The sequence below is a fragment of the Ammospiza nelsoni genome, chromosome 17 (genome assembly GCF_027579445.1).
Source record: "Ammospiza nelsoni isolate bAmmNel1 chromosome 17, bAmmNel1.pri, whole genome shotgun sequence".
Lineage (NCBI taxonomy): Eukaryota > Metazoa > Chordata > Aves > Passeriformes > Passerellidae > Ammospiza > Ammospiza nelsoni.
In genome coordinates, this window is record NC_080649.1 from 958,714 (window position 1) to 971,636 (window position 12,923).

Consider the following 12,923-nt stretch of genomic DNA (forward strand, 5'->3'; position numbering starts at 1 on the left):
TCTTTTTTAATGGAAGCGAACAAGAGCTGCTTTTCCTCCATTACCATCCTGTGACCCAGGTGGATTTCCAGTGGAAATGAAGGGACCGTGGACAGTAGATCAGTGTCCACATCAGCACTCGGGGGGTTTCTCGAGCTCCATCCACATCCAAAAGAGCCGGGAAGCTCTCCCAGCCCTGGAGGGTGGGTACATGGAGGGGGTTGAGAAGCAGGGAAGCAGCACAACCCATAATATTTAAATCCTAATGGCTGAAATGAAATTTCTGATCCAGGGCCGGTCACAGATGGCTGGAGCAGTTTAATACAGAAGCACGCCAGGCAGTTTCATTGCCGTGAAAAACAAGCTGAGACAAATAGATTGTGTTGGGAGCGTTATTAACTCGGGCTCGGTGGGATTTCTGCCGCGCCAAGGGAGCCCCCGAGGGCAGCGATTTCGGCTGTGCCGCGATCGGGGGCGAGAGCGGGCTCGGCCCAGCCCAGCCCGGCACGGCCCAGCCCGGCACGGCCCCTTGGCTTTATCCCGGGAGCAAACGGAGCGAAACCCAAGCAGGGAGGAACAAACCGCCCCAAACTGTCCTGCCCGCAGCCCTGAACACAACACGACTCACAGAGAGCCAAAAGAACATCTCACAGCCCAAACAGAACCAGAGCTTCCCCTAAGGATGCCGCGGGGAACACACACATCCCCATCTCAGCCCGGTAACAGGACACTGCCTGTGTCACCGTGTCACCGGCTGTGCCTGCTGCTGGCCCAGCACTGGGCTCGGAGGGACGGCATCTGAATTCCCCCAGTTCCACTGCAAACAGATGTTTTTAACCCAAACGGTGCTGCCGGGGGCTGGCACGTCCCTGGCACGGCACCGCCGGGAAAACGCGCGTTGCAAAGGGACACGGTGCCCTGAGTGACACCGAGGGCATCCCCCGTGTCTCGCTCGGTGCCCTGAGTGACACCGAGGGCATCCCCGTGTCCCGAGGGTGGCTCCTGTCCCCAGAGCCCGGGGATGGAGCTGGCACGGCTCTGCAGAGCTCCGGGTGCGGGGCTGGCACCGGGGCTCTGCCCTGCTTTGGAACCAGCTCAAGAATCGGAGCAGCACCGAGGGATGTGACCCCCTGAAACCGGCCCAGAACAACCCACCCGAGGCCAGCCCGAGCGGGGACAAACCCCGCGGTGTGCCGTGATGGAAGAACCCAATTAGAGCCTCCCCCTCCCGGATCCCTCGGGCGGAGCAGCTCCTCGGACGCTAAGAGTTAATTAACTTCCAGCACACCTTGATTCCGCGGTGCCAGGGCTGCCACATTGCGGGATGAACCCGATTTAAACCCATTTCCCTCGCTCGCAGCGCTCGTTACTCACCCGAGACAGCTCATCTTGCCCCCTGGCAGCCGGCTCTCGGCATCCTCGGGCACAGCTGTGCACTTTGCCTGCTCACATCAGCCATATGGGCAGGGGATGGGAGCGGGGAGGACGCGGCGCAGCACGAGCATCATCCCCGCTTCCCACAGCCCGGCAGAGGAAAGAAATGTCAGCAAATTGAAATCTGCGGGAGCTTAATTCCGGGCAAACGGGATGGAATCCGTTCGAGATCAAAAGAAAGGGGGGGAAACAATCCAATAGTGGGAAAGGCCGGCTGGAGGGCAGGGCAGAGCAGAGGCCGCTGCAGCCCCGGGAGGAACCGAGCGCCCGGCCGGGTCTGGGGTTACACTGAGCCGCAGCGCTGGGCCGGGAGCTCGGCAAAGCCCGGGGGGAGCCGGGGGACAGCAGGGAGGGGACAGCAGAGACAGGCGGCAGCAGCACCAGCACACAAACAAATACAGCTGGTGCACAGGGAAGATCCAATCAGGGCAGCGCCAGGGTCAGTGGGAGACGGGGACGGAGCGGCGGCTGGCCCTGCGTGCCAGGGGACACAGGGGCACACAGAGCCTGCCAGGGACAGGGGACACAGGGGCACACAGAGCCTGCCAGTGCCAGGGGACACAGGGGCACACAGAGCCTGCCAGGGACAGGGGACACAGGGGCACACAGAGCCTGCCTGTGACAGGGGACACACGGACACACAGCATGCCAGTGCCAGGGGACACACGGACACACAGAGCCTGCCTGTGACAGGGGACACACGGACACACAGCATGCCAGTGCCAGAGGACATGGGCACACAGAGCCCGTCAGTGCCAGGGGACACACGGACACACACAGCCAGCCAGTGCCAGCCTCACAGGGATGCATGGCAGGTATTCCCGAGGTCCCAAGGAGGTCCCAAGTCCCCCTTGGGATGATCCCACAGGACAAGCCCCAGGACACCTCTGGGTCAGGTCTGAGGGGCCCTTCTGCCCACACTGCACCCACAGCAGTGCCCGGGGTGGCTGCCCTGTGCCCCAGGACAGCAGGACAGCCACAGCAGCACCCCCACACTGCCCCCACCCCAGAGCCAGCACTGAAACCAGGACACCCCTGCATGAGCCCCCCCAACGGCCCTCCCAGCCCCGGGTGCTGCCCCAGGGCACAGAGCCCAGACCCCTCCTCAGCCACAGACAGACTGAACGGGCTGGAATCACCCTGAATCACAGCCCCCTGAACCCAGAGCTGCTGCAGCTGCTCACACCCGCAGTGAGAGCACAGGCAGGGACAGCCCTTGCCTGCCATCAGAGAGAGCCCGGGATCAGGCCCAGCCTGGCACTGCCCCAGCACCCACAGCTGGGAAACCTGCTCTGCAAGGCACCTCTTTTATTTCTTTTCTTGGCTTCATTTCATTAAGATCAGACAGTAAATCTTTTCCCTGAGCTAAATATTTCATTTCCATCAAAGCCAGATTAGCTGCCAGATCCATGGCGCCCCTCACCCAGCCCTGGGGTTAACCTTTCACAGGGGGCAGGGGCAATCAGGGGCTGTGACCCTGTTTGGGGGAGCCACAACGTGGTGCTGCCCCTGGCATCCATCACAGGCTGGCATGGGATGCCATGGGATGATGCCCATCTATCTGGGGATGGCATCACTGGCTCCAGCCTGGCTCTCCTCACTGACACAGGCATTGCTGGGACAGGGACATGCTGGGGGGAACCTGCTGTGCCCCCCACAGAGGGGCTTGGGTCCGGAAGAAGATTTGGACACTTATTCAAATCCCCTCTGTGAGGGGAAGTAATCCTGCATAATTCCCCAGGGATGATGGCAGAGGGGATATCCGAGGCATTTGAGGTATTTTCACGGATCTTGCTGGGGGAAAGAATTTCCCTGAATTGTGGGTGGTGGGGGCTCATTTTGTGATTCAGTTTGGGGTGATGGGTCAGGCCTGGCTCAGTGCCATCCATCCCTCCCCAGCCCCAGCTGCTGGCACTCAGCTCCCCCCAGAATGCCCAGTGGGGCAGACAGGCTGGCATGGGCACCTGGACAAGGTGACTGCGGGCAGCTGGCATCCCCTCTGCACCCCGGCCCTGCAGGGCTCTGTGCCCGCTGTCCCCAGGTGTGCAGGGCTCTGGGGACCCAGAGCAGCCCCAGCATGGCAGGGGGACCCTGCATGGCCAGGGCACCAGCCACCCCCACCCTGCCACGGTGGGGCAGGGCACAGACCCCGCACGGGTACGTTGTTATGGAAACTGTAAAATCCTGCAATTGCTCTGATTAAACAGCAATTGGAAAGCTGGGCCCGGAGCGAGGCCAGATGGAGACCTGATTCCCTAATGGCCATGGTCTCAGCCTGGCTGTAATCCCAGCACGTGTCCCTGGGCCAGCCCAGCCCCAGCCCAGCCTCGCTGCCAGATCAGCTGGCACTGGGGCTCCAGAGGTGCCAGGGACCCCAAGCCCCATCACAGCACTGCCAGGGCACCCCGGGGCCAGTGACCATGCCCTGGCACCCCGGGCAGCCCATGGCCCCAGCAGAGACCCCCCCAGCCCCCCAGTGCCAGAGCTGCTGGCAGGGCTGGCTGAGCCCTCACCCGCACCAGCTCTCACCCTGCAGAACCCTAATTATTTCTGGCCAGGCTTCTGGAGAATCTCCAGTGGCTCTGCAGCTAATCCCATCTCCCTTCCACATCACAGCCAGGAATGGGAGCCACATCACCTGCTGCAGGCAGAGCCAGTGGTTTGGTTCGGTTTGGTTTGGTTCAGTTTGGTTCAGTGGCCCCAGGGCAGAGTGAAGGTGTCCCCGGTACCTGATGCTGTCCATGAGGGGCTGGTGGCACTCGTGGGTGAGCAGCGGGCTCAGGGAGCTGTGGTTTGGTTTGCTTTAGTTGGTTTGGTTTGATTTGGTTTGGTTGGTTTGGTTTTGTTTGGTTTGGTTGGTTCAGTTTGGTTTGGTTTGGTTTGGTTTGGTTGGTTTGGTTGGTTTGGTTTGTTTTGGGTTGGTTTGGTTTGGTTGGTTCAGTTTGGTTTGGGTTGGTTTGGTTTGGGTTGGTTTGGTTTGGGTTGGTTTGGTTGGTTTGGTTTGGTTTGGTTTGGTTGGTTCGGTTTAGGTTGGTTGGTTTGGTTGGTTTGGTTTCGTTTGGGTTGGTTTGGTTTTGTTTGGTTTGGTTGGTTCGGTTTGGTTGGTTTGGTTTGGGTTGGTTGGTTTGGTTGGTTCGGTTTGGTTGGTTTGGTTTGGGTTGGTTGGTTTGGTTGGTTCGGTTTGGTTTGGGTTGGTTTGGTTTGGGTTGGTTTGGTTTGGTTTGGTTGATTTGGTTTGGTTGGTTCGGTTTGGTTTGGGTTGGTTTGGTTTGGTTGGTTCGGTTTGGTTGGTTTGGTTTAGGTTGGTTGGTTTGGTTGGTTCGGTTTGGTTTGGTTTGGTTTGGTTTAGGTTGGTTTGGTTGGTTCAGTTTGGTTGGGTGGCCCCAGGGCAGAGTGAAGGTGTCCCCGGTACCTGATGCTGTCCATGAGGGGCTGGTGGCACTCGTGGGTGAGCAGCGGGCTCAGGCCGCGGGCCAGGCCCTCCACGCTCCTCTGGGCCGCGTACTGCTTCAGCACCGCGAACAGCTTCTCCTTCAGCTGCGGCTGCTGCCCCAGGATGGCGTCCACCTGCAGGGGGACAGGGGAGCCGAGGGGAGGGACACTGAGCAGGGGCACTGCCACACGGACAATGGGTCCCACCTGCTCAGCCAAGGTGGAGGGAGGCATGCAGGGAGCAGAGGGACACCTCAGGGGTCAGCCATCACACAGCTCTGCTCTGCTCCCACACACAGCCCTGGAATTGCTGGTCCAGACAGTCCCCAAGAACAGGGGTGTGACCCCAAACTCCCAAACCCTGCTGGGTCACAGCTGGGATGGGATCAGCGGGAGCCTGCCTGGCAGAGGATGCTGCCATGGGCTTTTGGAGCTATTGAAGCTTTGTGCCTCACTCCCTGATCCCTCTGGGCAGCTCCATCCTGCCCTTAGCCCCGGGAAGCTGCCGGGCATGGGAGACAGAACATGAAGGTGAGTGCCAGCCCTGGAACCAGCACTGACCCCTCCCAGCCATGGCCCACCCTCTCCAGTTTGGACAGAGTAATTAGCTAATTACCATCGAGCCAATTACCTACACGGGACCCTTCTTATTCACCTCCTCCCTCACTGGGCACTGGGAGCTGGTTCCTCACCTGGACCTCTCCAGCGGGATGCAGGAACTCCCTGTGACCCCCTCTCTGTACCTGTGAGTGCTGGGACTTGCTGCAAGTGATGTTTTTGTGCAGGTTTCACTCCAGGGTTTGCCTGCAGGAAGGGGAGAGGAGCCCCTCACCCTCCCCCGGGCACTGTGCAGGGCTCTGTGTGCACCCCTGTGGTGGCATTGCCAGGGAGCCACAGGCATCCCCTGCCTGGGGAAGGGGAAGAGCCATTTAGAGCCATTTCTGCAGGTGTTGTCCCACCTGTCCCTCCCCAGGGAGGGTGACACTGGCACCAGGGTCCCAGCAGAGCCCCCCAGTGCTGCTGGCTCTGCACAGGCACTGCAGGGCTCCCAGCAGCAGCAACAGCAGCAGCAGCACTTCAAGGTTACCAAATCTGGGGCAGCACAGCAGCAGCGTCCCCTGGGCTGGCTCGTCAGCACGGCCCCCAGTCCAGCACAGGACTGACACTCTGTGGTGCTCCTGGTGGGATGGATCCCACAGGGCTGCTGTGGGATTTCTGCCTGGGCTGGAATTGCAGGGCTTGGTGGGTGGGAACCACAGAATCACAAATGGTTTCAGCTGGAAGAGAGTCCCAGCTGTGCCTGATCCCAACCTTCTCACCCAGCCCAGTGCCCTGAGTGCCACACCCCTGAGTGCCACATGCAGCCCCTCCTTGGGCACCCCATCCAACGCGGGGGTGCTGCCAGCCCTCATGGGTTCCCAGCGTGTCCCTGAGCACACGGGGGATGAGAGAAGGCTCTGCCCTGGAACTGGGACCCTGAGCACCTCCCTGGTGATGCCCCAGGACGTGGGACATTGGCACAGCCCTGCCCCAGAGCCGCTGGCACAACTGTCTGTCTGTCCGTCTGTCTGTCAGGCCATTCAGCCTGGGCTCCACCAAAGGAAAGAAGCTGGGAAAAGGTGAGCCGTGGGCAGTGCAGTGTGAAACACAAACCAGCAGCACCCTCTGACCCTGCAGCCTGGCAGCGGGCGGGCAGCAGTGCCCAGGAGCTCACAGCACCAACAGCACCGACCAGAGCTGGGATCCCGGGAAAGGAGGAGTAAAACGCCCTGCTGGCTTTAGTGTTTGCTACATCATACAGAAACTGAAGCCGCTTCAAATTCTGTGCTGTGAATTCCCTCTGGAGAGAATCTGCCAGCTGAGCCGTGCCCCAGCAGCTCTGCCATCCTGCCCCAGCAGCTCTGCCTTTCCTCCCCCAGCAGCTCTGCCATCCTGCCCCAGCAGCTCTGCCTTTCCTGCCCCAGCAGCTCTGCCATCCTGCCCCAGCAGCTCTGCCATCCTGCCCCAGCAGCTCTGCCTTTCCTGCCCCAGCAGCTCTGCCATCCTGCCCCAGCAGCTCTGCCTTTCCTGCTCCTGCCCACGCTGCTGCTGGGGCTGTCCCGGCTGCTTGCGGGGGTGGGGAAGGAGGGGACAGAGGTGCTGATGGGGTGCTCGCAACACCACAACAGACTCGCTCTCCTGTGATCATCCAGGAATGTTTCACTCGGCTGAATGCGCCTTCAGAGGCGGCCCGGAACAACCGCCCCTCCTGGTTAATCTCCTGTAATCAGCAGGTATCTGTTTCCCACGCCCATGAATCCAAACCTCAGAGGGTATTCGTGAATCTTTAATGGAGACGCTGACTGAGGGGATTCGCCTGATACCCACAAATCTCTTTATGGACGTCTTGTTCCTTCATTAACTCGGGATACAAAAAAAAGCCCTACCAGCCTGGTTATTTTCATAACAGCATTTTAAAAGGCTACTTTGAAATGGAAATTAGAAAGATTGAAAAAAAAAAAACAACTGTGATCAAATTTATAATTAGCACAAGGCGAGGTGTTTGCTAAAATACCCACTAGGAAGCTTTCAGGAGCACAATGAAGATGTAATCACATTGATGTTTTCCCTTTTGCAACAAAATAAGAACTAAAACGTCTGCAGGGTGACCGGCCCAGACTTTGAAGGGACATCCAGGGACCACCAGAGCAGGATCTGCCCTGTGGGTCTCTCCACGCTCTTGTAGAGCAAGGGAACAAGAACAAGAGAAAAAGTCTCCAGCTGTGTCCCCTCGCTGCAGCCGCAGCATCATCCCCAGGGACCCTCCAAGCCCTTTGCAGCACCATCTCTTCTCCCAGGTAATTTCCAGACCCTTCTCTCGGGTGCTCATGCACCACATGACCAAGCCGGGAGCATACCCCGTCCACATGCCAAGGCTGGAGGTGGCAATCTCCGACTCTGCTTGGCACAGGGGGTGCCCAGCGCCCCAACCCCTTACCCACACCCCGGCCTCACCTTCCTGCTGAACTCCTGCGCCTTCTGCCCCCTTACCCACACCCCTTACCGGCCTCACCTTCCTGCTGAACTCCTGCGCCTTCTGCCTCCTGTCGCGGTGCGCGGGGCCGGCGCTGGGCCCGGTGTCCCCCATGTTATCTCCGGCGGCGTCCCCCGCGATGTCCCCCGTGATATCCCCGGCAACGTCCTCGGCAGTGTCCCCGGCATCGTCCCCAGCCGCGTCCCCTCGCTGCGGCCGCAGCAGCGCCAGGCGCAGGCACCGCCCGCGGCACGACCCCACGAGCGCGGCCGCGGCCTCGGGCCCGGCCACCGGGGTGCCGTCCACCTCCAGCAGGAGATCGCCGGGCTGCAGCCCGCAGGCCGCGGCGGGGGACGCGGGGCTCACGCTGGCCACCCGCGGGGGGCTCTCGCTGCCCAGCTCGAAGCCGAAGCGGCCGCGGGGCCCCGGCGGGACGCTGGCCCGCTGCAGCCGGGACACCACGCCGATGCTGGGGGGCACGCTGCCGCAGCGCCGGGCCAGGGCCCGCAGCGCCTCCCGGCCCAGGCGGGACACGGGCCGCCCCTCCAGCTCCAGCACCTCGTCCCCGGGCCGCAGCCCCGCCAGCGCCGCGCTGCTGCCCTCCTGCACCCACAGGATGTAGCACGGCCCCGAGCCGCTTATCCCGAACCCGAACGACTCGGGCCAGCCCTGGTTGGTCGCCGGCATGGCTGCGACTGCAAAAGAAGGAGGGAAAGAGGGAAAGAGGGGAGTTGTGGTGGCTGTTCAGTCCTTATGGGTCGTTCCTGTAGATGCCGTGTGGAGCCCATCAGATGGGGGTTACAGTGTGTGCTGTGTTCCCCTCACTGTGGGAAGAAACGCCCCAAGAGCCTGTATTTCCTCTACGTTTCCTTAAAATAACAGCTTTTACTCTATCTTCGGCTGCTGGTGGGGCCATTGAGGAGGCCACGTTGGCTGGGAAGGTTGGGGCTACACGTGGCACTCAGATGTGACTGGCACAGCCCTGGTCTCACCTGGGGCACCCACCTACCCCTTCCCCAGGAGCCTCACTTTGGCATCTTCTTGTATTTATTTGTCCATCAAAATGATTAGTTCATTTCTCTGACATGCTACATTAATGTTATATTAATGTTACATCTCTAATGTTACATTAATGAATAGATGATCCAAGGACTTAACCAGCTTGATTTTAACCAGCCCTTCTCAACACTCAGTATTTTAGCTGTTTGCAACTAAAAAATTACTGTAAATTCATTAGAATTTGCCAGATCCTCTCAGCTCTCCCAGGATCATTTCTCTGTGCCCTCTCAGTCCCGTGTATGAGTTCTCCTGACAGCAGCATCCCAAAATGGCAGGATGATGGTTTTCAGCAGGACTCGTTTCACGTGAAGGGTTTGGCCTGGCTCCAGGATGCCCAAGGAGAAAGGGGCACAGCAGCCCTGAACATCTGCAGGAGCTGCCTTTGCCCGAGGTAACCCGGCCAGCTGATGGGCACAGTGCCCTCGGATGCCCTTTCCAAGCTGTGCTGTCCCCATGACCTTGCCATGGTCCCTTCCAGCCTCCCTTTCCGTGACTCTGTGGTGTGTAAGTGCCTGCGCTGTCCGCTGACACTCACTAGAGTAACCCACACGGGGTTTTCCTCTGTGTTTGATCTCAGCTGTCTGTGAAGACTCTTTTTACCCCCGTGTTTATTCCATCTGTGTCACTGAACACACATTAAGCACTTACAAAAATGAAAACCAGACAATTTTACCTGGGCAAAAATGAAACTCTGACAATTTTACCCGGGCAAATCACCCTACAGAGACCATGAGACTCAGAGGGAACGAGCTGAGGGTGAAACTCGGGGATGAAACCCATCTATGACCAAACCCCAGGGGCTGCCGAGCACGGGTTCTGAGCGCTCCAGCGGGAGCCCAGTAAGCACTGGGACAGTCCCAGCACTGCTGCTGCGGGCTGTGCTGCAGGAAAAGCCCGGCAGACCAGTGTGAGCTGCTCCCTGCACCTCAGTTCCTACTCTGGACTATTTCTACTCTGTCTCACGTCGCCGCCCCGGGGCCCAGCACTTACAGAAATCCGCGGCCATCGGGGGCTCTCAGCGGCGGCAGCTCCGTCCCGCCGGGGGCTCGCAGCTCTCCTGACTCTCCTCCATCACCCCTGGAAGCGCTTCCCATGTACCCGCAGCGCTCCTGGGAGCATCCTCCCGGTTCCCCGTGCTCCCCGGGGCTGGGCCCGCTCCGGTGCTGCCGTGGCACCGGGACACAGCGGGCAGGGGTGGCCGCCCCTTGCCGGCCTTCTCACGGCAGCCCCGAGCCCTTCCAGCGGCTCCAGCTCAGCGCCACACACGCGCTGAGCTCCTTCTGGCCTTTTCCTTTCCTAATTAACCTTATCTCCATCGCACAGAGGAGCGCGGGCACACTTATTGCCGCGCTCGTCCTGGCTGAGCCTGGCGCTGACCTGAGCCTGCAGATCTAGGGGGAATTAGGAGCTGGAAGGAGGGAAAACAGATTAGTGCCCGTGGAGGGAAATCCTTCAGGCACAGGGCAAATGCGGAGCGCCAGCGCCGTGCGGAGCAGGGGACAGCGCCGGGGACACCCGGGCGAGCCGGGACCTGGGCACAGGTGAGTGACACACCGAGGTTTGGGGACTGCACGTGGTTTGCTGCAGCGATTTGGGGGTCGAGGGCTTTGGGGCTCACCAGGAGAGCCGTCCCCAGCCAGGCTGCTCCTTAGGGTCATGGCAGGGGGAGCAGCCGAGCCCCGTTTGGCCGCAGGGCCCCCCACGCTGGCACCGACTGTCCCTTAAGCTGCTATTTCTGATTTTCTCCCCGGCTTCCTCGGCACTGAGGGATCCCAGGGCTTAGCACGCTAAGAGGTTTTAGGGAATTACACGTCCTGCTGCGGCACCGGCGGGAGGGGCGGCTGCATCTCTGCATGGAGCACTCTGTGATCGGCCTCCCCTCGGCTCCGGCACGGGCTGTGCTGCTGGCACCGATGGATGGGCTGGGAAAACCTCCCTGGACAGGTGGCACAGCTGGCACGGGGCTGGGCACAGCCTAGGCAAGGAGAGCTGCAGGGTTTTCCTCCTGCTCAGGACCTCTGTGGCCATGTCACTGCTTCAGAGGGTTGAAACCCTCTTCTTCCTGCTCTCCCTGCTCCTCCTGTCCTCTGCAGCTCCTTTCTGGCAGGTTCTCCTGCGCAAATCTCCTTCTGAGCAGTGCTCCTGGAGCTTTGGGGCATCTGTCCTCCCATACTGACACACACAGCTCCTACAAACTCAGGCATCTCTGTTACTATTCCCTGCCCAAACAGTCAAAACCACAATTAATTCCCTTTTTCTGTTGTTGTTGTTCAGCCAGCGAGGTAATTGCTTCTTTTCCCTCCATTTTTAACTGACTTGAGCACTTTAAACACAGACAGCGAATTTTAATCCTTGAAAGAGCTGAGTTCTGGGATCCCAAGTGAATGGATGTGCCTTCCATTAAGACCTTCTGCCAGACTTTGGCCAGATGAGAGTTTCTAAGTGATTTTCACAGTGCTTGGACTGAATGAGCTCCATCCCTCTGAGTCTCAGCCTCTGCCCAGCTGTTTGCTGGCTGGCTGTCCTTGAGCACAGCCTGTCAGGGCACCGAGGGTGGCACAGCTCCCCTGCCAGTCCCAATGTGGTTGCTGTCCCTGCAGCTCCTGGCCTGGCTGCGGCACACACAGACCCTGCCTGTCCCCCACAAATAAACCCCTTTGTGCCCACCCCAGCCCCTCCTGTGCCACCAGGCTTGCCAGGTGACATCCAGTGACCCGAGCCAGGCTGTTTCTGTACCTGCAGAAATTCTGCTGTCTCTGTAGGATGAGGAAATGGCTTTTTTCCCTCCATCCTCCATCAGGACCCAAGAGCCTTGGGCTGCACTCCAGGACAGCTGTGCCCTGGGAATATTTTGGCTGCATTTCTCCCTCTCATGTCCTGTTCGGTGCACTGGGCTTACCGAGGGAAATAAAAAGAGACTCTTCCTGAAACTCAAGCTCCTCTCCTGCCTCCCACCAAGACGAATAATCTCCTCTTTGGCCGAAGCCCCTGGGGCATCCCTGGAACGCTTACCTGTGCTGTCCGAGCTCCGGCCAGCGGCACAGCGGGACCCGGGGCTGGGCAAACCATCCCAGCAGCTCGGGATCCGGTGGATCGGCGGCACGGCCGGCCCCGGACGGGTTTCTCTGGCAAGTTCCAGGCAGGCCCCGTAACCCAATCGGCCCCGGCGGTTTCAGTTGTCACACAACAGCTCGGAGGGCCGGGCTGGGCTCAGCATCCCGCGTGCTCCCGGCTCAGCCCGGCAGGTGCGGGGACACCTGGGGCACGGCGGGACCGGGCGGATCAGGGCTACCGGGGAATGTGCGCTCACAGCTCGGGGAAAGCACGGGAAATTTATTTTAGAGACTTCACCGAGGGCCACAAGCCCGCCGGAATCTCTGGCGATGGCCGAGGAACGGCACGGCACGGGTGAGAGCAGCGGCAGGACGGAGGCGGGACCAGCCCGCACGGTACCGATCCGCCGGGAGCGCGGCGGTGCCGGGGTTGGCGGGCTGATTTCACCGATGCTTTACCGCTTCACCGCCGCGCCCCGCTCCCCGCCGGGCCGGAGGCGCTGCCGGGGCCGCCGAGGCGCCGGAGGGCGCTGGAACCGCCGCGAACCCCGAGCGGCGCCGCTTCCGCCCGGCGCGGCTGCTCCGGGCCGGCCCCGGTGAGCCCGGGGCTGCGGCACCGCCAGGGAAGGGAACGGGGCCGGGAGCGGATAGGGAACCCCTGAAGGGAAGGGAACGGGGCTGGGAGCGGCTGGGGAACCCCTGAAGGGAAGGGAACGGGGCCGGGAAGGGAATGGAGAATCCCTGAAGGGAAGGGAACGGGGCCGGGAGGGGATGGGGAACCCCTGAAGGGAAGGGAACGGGGCCGGGAAGGGAATGGAGAATCCCTGAAGGGAAGGGAACGGGGCTGGGAGGGGATGGGGAACCCCTGAAGGGAAGGGAACGGGGCCGGGAAGGGAATGGAGAATCCCTGAAGGGAAGGGAACGGGGCCGGGAGGGGAATGGAGAATCCCTGA